Genomic DNA, 6034 nt, shown 5'->3' with positions numbered 1-6034 from the left:
CTGCCCCAATTATTTTATCACCTGGCTACCATGTCATAACTATTGTGTTTATGTGTTGAGACCACTCTGTGCTTTTAGAGGGCATGTTCTGTTAAATTTTGGGTCATCAGTATCCAGAGTAGCTGCTAGAACACCAAAGATGATGCAGAAGTACAATGCCTTCAATAGATTAGTGGATGATCACTTGGGTCTTGTGGATTGTTCAAGATACAGTGTAAGGAGAGCCATATGGTAGCCAGGTGGATGCTCCCCACTGCGGCACAGAGGTGGGGTTAGCAGAGAGGACTGGACAGGGCTTCCAAAAGGAAAGGGCACTTAGTCTGGGTCTCAAAGAAAGAGTAGTTTTCCAGGCAGAGAGTGTGGGTATAGGCATTTCTAGGCAGACAGAACAATTTGGAGAGGTATGATGGAAAAGAGCTCCTAGTACTTCTGGGGCATGGTGGGACACCACCTGCTGGCCCCCAGGGCTTGTGGCTGAGGAGTTGTCAAAAATTAAGATGAGAAGTTAGGAAGGAAAAAAAAAAAGAGAGAAGTTAGGAAGGGCCTGGCTATGAGTGCCTTGTGAGGGAGGTTACACCTTATCCAGGAGACCTGGAAAACTCATCCAAAGCAGGACTGGATTTTAAGCTTGACCCCCTGAGGTCAACATTGGACAAATCCAGCTGCTACTAGGGCTGCAGTACCTCCACCTTCCTCTTCACTTCCCCCACCTGCCTTCTGTTTGGCACTGCCCTGGGATCAGCTTTGGTGCTTTGGTTCCAAGGTTTGTCTAGCCCCTGTCACCTCCCCATATTTGCCTATCCCCTTCACTCATGGTAACTCAATTTGACCCAACTTGGCACAGGGTCCACAAATGGGAGAAGAACTGGGTTTGCCTAGATGGTTGTGGACAAAGTTCATAAGAGAAAGGTAAATTGGATCAATTTCTCTATTTAAGTAAAAAAGAAAAAAATACACATTTTGAGCCTCTAATATATGTCAATTCTTTATTAGTGGTTGGGAGATGAAAAGGTTGAAAGAAACTCAGGAGACACAGTCTCTATCCTTTAAAGGTGTAGATCGTGTAGTATGGGGAAACTAGATGTTAGGAATAAAAAACAACACGTTTTGTTGTTTGCTTTCTACAGAATGACTAGAAGACACTCCAAACAGCACTCAAGGAGCTTTGGACTGAAACTCTGCAGGGCTCTGTTATGAATTGTGATGGGATGTTCTGACACTGGAATTTAAGAGTAGGAAATGGAAGTAACTTCTGATAAATACAGTTCAGAGATGCTAGGAATGTTCTTCCTCCAACTCCCAAGACTTTGTTTTTTAATTCTTCCTCCCCCTGGTGACCACAAAAAAGGTTTCATTCCAAAATCACCCAGTCAGGGACTCCTAGGTGGCTCAGTGATAGAGAGTCTGCCTTCTGGTCAGGTCATGATCCTGGGGTTTAAGATCGGGTCCCGCATTGAGCTCCCCACAGGGAACCTGCTTCTCCCTCTGTCTATGTTTCTGCCTTTCTCTGTGTATCTGTCATGAATAAATAAATAAAATCTTAAAAAAAAAAAAACCCCAGCCAATCAAAGCTATTACTGTGTAAATTTCTGGGAGAGGCACACTTTACATTTCAGCCACTATTTACATCTCAGGGTGAACGGTAGTTGGGAGCCAGAAGCTAGGAAACAAGTGATTGGAAAACAGTGTAGTAACCTCTCATTCTGGTAGCACCAGGGAGCCAGGCTGGTGGGGAGAGTAAATGGTTCCATTCAAGAGGGTTAGGAAAGGATTTAGAGAAAGTGAGGCATCCATGGGGACCAGCCAGGTGAGGGACAGGAGGAGCTGTGGGGGCAGGTCAAGATATTCCAGGCAGAGGAGACAGTCACATGCCTTCAGGAAGTCCTGAGTGTGGCAGCATGTGTGTGTTAGTTAGTACACACATGTATGTGTGTGCTCATAAGCATGTACATGTGCGTATATATGGATGGTGTGCATGTATGCACGTGTGAACCGGTGTCCACATGTGTACATTTGTGTGTTGTATATATGCGTTAATGTTTGGGTGTGTGTGCTCTATGTGTGCCTGCAAGATGTGCTAGACAGCTAGGCAGCTGTTGATAAAGGACTTTGTCTTTATTCCAAGAAGCTCTGGAGCAACTTTATACAAGAGAATAATGTGTTCAGGGTTTCCTGTAACCCATATGTCATTCCAAGCAGGATTTAAAATCTAGGGACACTTACCTTTTGACCCCAATTTTCATCTCATGATCCCACTCCTACATTATAGCCCCTACAAACAATGGCTCAAAACATTTGACACAAACTCCACAGGCTCCACAACATAAGGCAGTTTTAGGGAGGTATAAATCTGGAATCAGGGAGGAAAATAAAAGTGAGAAAGAAGACTCTAATGGGAGCTAAATTTTCCTAGATACCATTTGGCTAAAATATATGACCATTTCATAAATGAGCATGACAAAAATGAACAAAATGAGCATAAACAGGAAAGTTAACATCTTAGAAGCATTGGCATTTGAGTTATTTGATAACATTGCTGGTTGGATTTTACATTTGCGTAACTATTAATGTTCCCTAGTGATTCTGCCAAAACAAAGTCTATCCTTAAAGCAAATTCCAATCTCTGCCCCTAAAAGGCACAAACTCCATGCAATCCAGGATCTGGTCCTGGAGCCCGTTTCTGAGGCCAACAGCTTGCAGTGAAGCCTTCAGGCTGCAGGTGGCAACAAAGATCAACCTTCTTCACTGCCTTTTTGAGGCTGTGAACAATTAAATTTAATTCCTCCTACATTTAGTATTCACTGTGTGTTAACTCCCGTGCACCAAATCTCTGCCTCACTTACAAGAGTTGCATCCTTCTCAGATGGTGTGTGAGTGCAGATCCAAATCACTGGGAGACGTCACAAAGCCCTGCATGCTCCTTCCTTCTGGCAAGTTTCCTAGAACCTTCTAGGTGCTCTAGAAGCTTGGAGCCTAGGAAGGAAGAAAGATGGATATTGAACACATATCAATTTTATTTCTTGTGTATATGTGTGAAGGAGCAAAACATATACACCTGATTCCTTCTCCTGGTGACAGAGATGCTACAGTGAATCATCCTCTCCTGCAGTCGTCCCCTCCAACCCCTTTGGGACACCCCTAAGCTCTGATCATAAAAGTAGAGTGACAAAGAAGCCTGGAAGCCTGGAGTTTTGGCAGAAGCCCTTCTTCACTGGAGCATCTTCCACTGATACTTTCTGAGGACCCATGGCCATAAGATCTGAGAAAATCAATCAATCAATCAATCAATAAACAAACAAACAAACAAACAAATAAATAGTACAGCCACCATGACCTTGTCTACTCAGAGAACTGGAGACTTGGGTATCTCCTAGCTAAGTATTTTCTAGACATCTTACAGAGAACATTATTTCAACGAATGCTCATGGGTTTATGGGGGAAATGGATTATTATAGTTTCATGTTCCAACTTGACTGAGCTAAGGAATACTCACATAGCTGGTAAAGCATTATTTCTGGGAGTGTCTGTGCAAGTGTTTCTGGAAGACATTAGCATTTGAATTGGTAGGATGAGTAAAGAAGATGGCCTTCACCAATGTGGGTGGGCTTCATCCAATCCACTGAGGGCCCCAAAAGAAGAAGTAGACAGAGGAAAGGTGAATTTTCTTTTTTCTCAGGCTGGGATATCCATCTTCTCAAGCCCTTGGACATTGAAGCTCCAGGTTCTAGGACCTTTGGACTCCAGGCTGAGTTCTGCCGCTGGCTTTCCTGGTTCTCCTGCTCACAGATGGCAGACTGTGGAACTTCTTGGCTTCCATAATTGTATGAGTGCATTCCTATAATAAATCCTTCTTTTTTCTCTCTCTCTCTCTCCATGGATAAATAGATATATATGGGCTGATATGAGTATTTATATCTTTGTATCTCAGTATTTCTGTATAATCTATCTATCTATCTATCTATCTATCTATCATGATCATCATCTGTCTATTTAATCTGTTCTATTGGTTCTGTTTCTCTGGAGAACCCTAATACAGTTATCTCTGATTTACTCTCCTACATTTTTCTCTCCGCTTTGGCCACAACAAGCTCTTCACTGCTCTCCAAAAACAAACACTCCAGCCTTGATGCCACCCCAGGGCCTTTGCACTAGCCTTCTGTGTGGAAGTCTCACTTCCTCAACGAGGGCTACCCTGATCACTTCATTTAAAATAGCAACATGTACCCTTCCCCGCATCTCAGCACTCCCGAATCCTCTATAATACTATCATATTCTATCGTACTCTATGATTTAGTTTTTATTTGTTTTACTTTTTTCCTTTTTGTTCCACTAGAATACAAGTTATACAGGGCAGAAGTTTTAATCTGTTTTGTTTGTTTATATATCATGAGTATGCAAAAGTGTTTATAACATGTGTCAGGCACTTAGCAACATTTGCTGAATAAATACGGGAATAGATGAACAAGTAAGCTGAATATTCATTATTCAGGTCACTATGGTGCTCAGTCCCAAGAAACTCAAGTAGGATTCTCAACATGGTCCAATTTGGAGGTCAGGCCCTATGAAGAATAGCACCAGGACACTTTCCCAGATTTGTTAGGAATGGTTGGTAGTGGGTAGGAGTAGTGGAGGAAGGGTCTAGTTTCCAGGGGAGCTGGTAGGAGTGGATGGGGTCTCAGGACTCCTAGTCAATGTCTAAAGTGCTTCTCATGGTATCTCAGTTACGTATTGCCATGTAACAACCAATCTAACCCTTAGGAACTTAAAACAACAATTTATTATTTTTCATGACTGTGTGTTGGCTGGTGCATCCTCTGCCGATTTTTCCTGGGTTTGGACACATTCAGCTGAAGGTTAGCTGGTCTAGAAGATCCAAGATGGTCCCACTCATATGTCTGGTGGTTGATATGAACTGTTGTTTGGGGGCCTTGGCTCTCCTCCATTTGTCCTCCATCAGGTTAGAGTGGCTTCCTTATGTGACAAATCTTAGGGCAGCTGTTCAAAAGAGGAAAGGTAGAAGCTGCAAGCCTTCATGAAGCCTAGGCTCTAGAACTCATATTGTCATTCTTGCCATATCCTACTGGTCAAAGTGACTCACAAGGCCAGCCCAGGTTTAAGGGAATGTGGGTGGAGAAATAAACTCCACCTCTTAATGGGAAGCACTGCAAAAAATTCGTCCCCAAAGTCACTTGAAATAGAAAAGGAGGGGTTAAACCCAGATTGAATGAGCACTCTTGACCTTCATGTTACCCTGCCTTCACAAGAAATTCAAAGGGCAGTAAACTCTTATTCATTCATTCACTCATTCATTCATCAAACATTACTGAGTACGCATTGTGTTCAAGTGCAGTGCTGGGCATGGAGGATACAGAAATGAGTGGGGTCCAGCACTTGATGCTTCTAAGGAAAATGGGAAAGCCATGTTGCTCAAGCCCTCTAGGATGTTCTTTATCCTGCTTAGTGGTTCTAAGGCTAACTGGGAACCCAAGGAGAGTGTTAGCTCTTGGAAGGATGTCCAGAGGGAAGTGTGGTCCAACTAGAGCTCTTATCTGTGGGAGGCAGACTGGTAGAAGTGAGGGTAGGAGTTAAGGCAAATCACTAAGGCTGGAGAGGAACAGATCCAAGGAAGAGAAGGAATAGCAGAAAGCAAAAGGCCTATGGCCCCAGGAATGGGTTCTGAAATAGGTAAATACCACCTGCCTCAAACCAACTGACCTCTGGTGCCCTACCAATATTATGATAAAGATAGAAATGCTGTTCTTCAATGTTTCCTTCCTTCTCTTTTTCTTCCTTCTCTCTCTTCTATTTGTATTTACTGAATCCTACTTTAGATTCTGTTAGAAACAATAGCCAAACTGTGGAAGGAGCCTCAGTGTCCATCGAAAGATGAATGGATAAAGATGTGGTTTATGTATACAATGGAATATTACTCAGCCATCAGAAACAACAAATACCCACCATTTGCTTCAACGTGGATGGAACTGGAAGGTATTATGCTGAGTGAAGTAAGTCAATCAGAGAAGGACAAACATTG

The 6034-nt window shown here is 42.9% G+C and overlaps 1 long non-coding RNA gene across 2 annotated transcripts in view; it reads right to left on the bottom strand.

The window, feature by feature from the left end:
- Window positions 1-2596: 2596 nt before the first annotated feature.
- The window catches only part of LOC140601372 (uncharacterized), a 54165-nt gene continuing 50727 nt past the window's right edge, over window positions 2597-6034 (bottom strand). For both annotated transcript variants that reach the window (XR_012004386.1, XR_012004385.1), the window contains exon 3: window positions 2597-2973. This is a non-coding gene — a long non-coding RNA (uncharacterized lncRNA). The remainder of the gene's footprint in view (window positions 2974-6034) is intronic.

The sequence above is a fragment of the Canis lupus genome, chromosome 12, assembly GCF_048164855.1.
Source record: "Canis lupus baileyi chromosome 12, mCanLup2.hap1, whole genome shotgun sequence".
NCBI classification, from domain to species: Eukaryota; Metazoa; Chordata; class Mammalia; order Carnivora; family Canidae; genus Canis; species Canis lupus.
The sequence above is the reverse complement of the archived record's forward strand: the minus strand, read 5'-3'. Positions and strand labels throughout refer to the sequence as shown.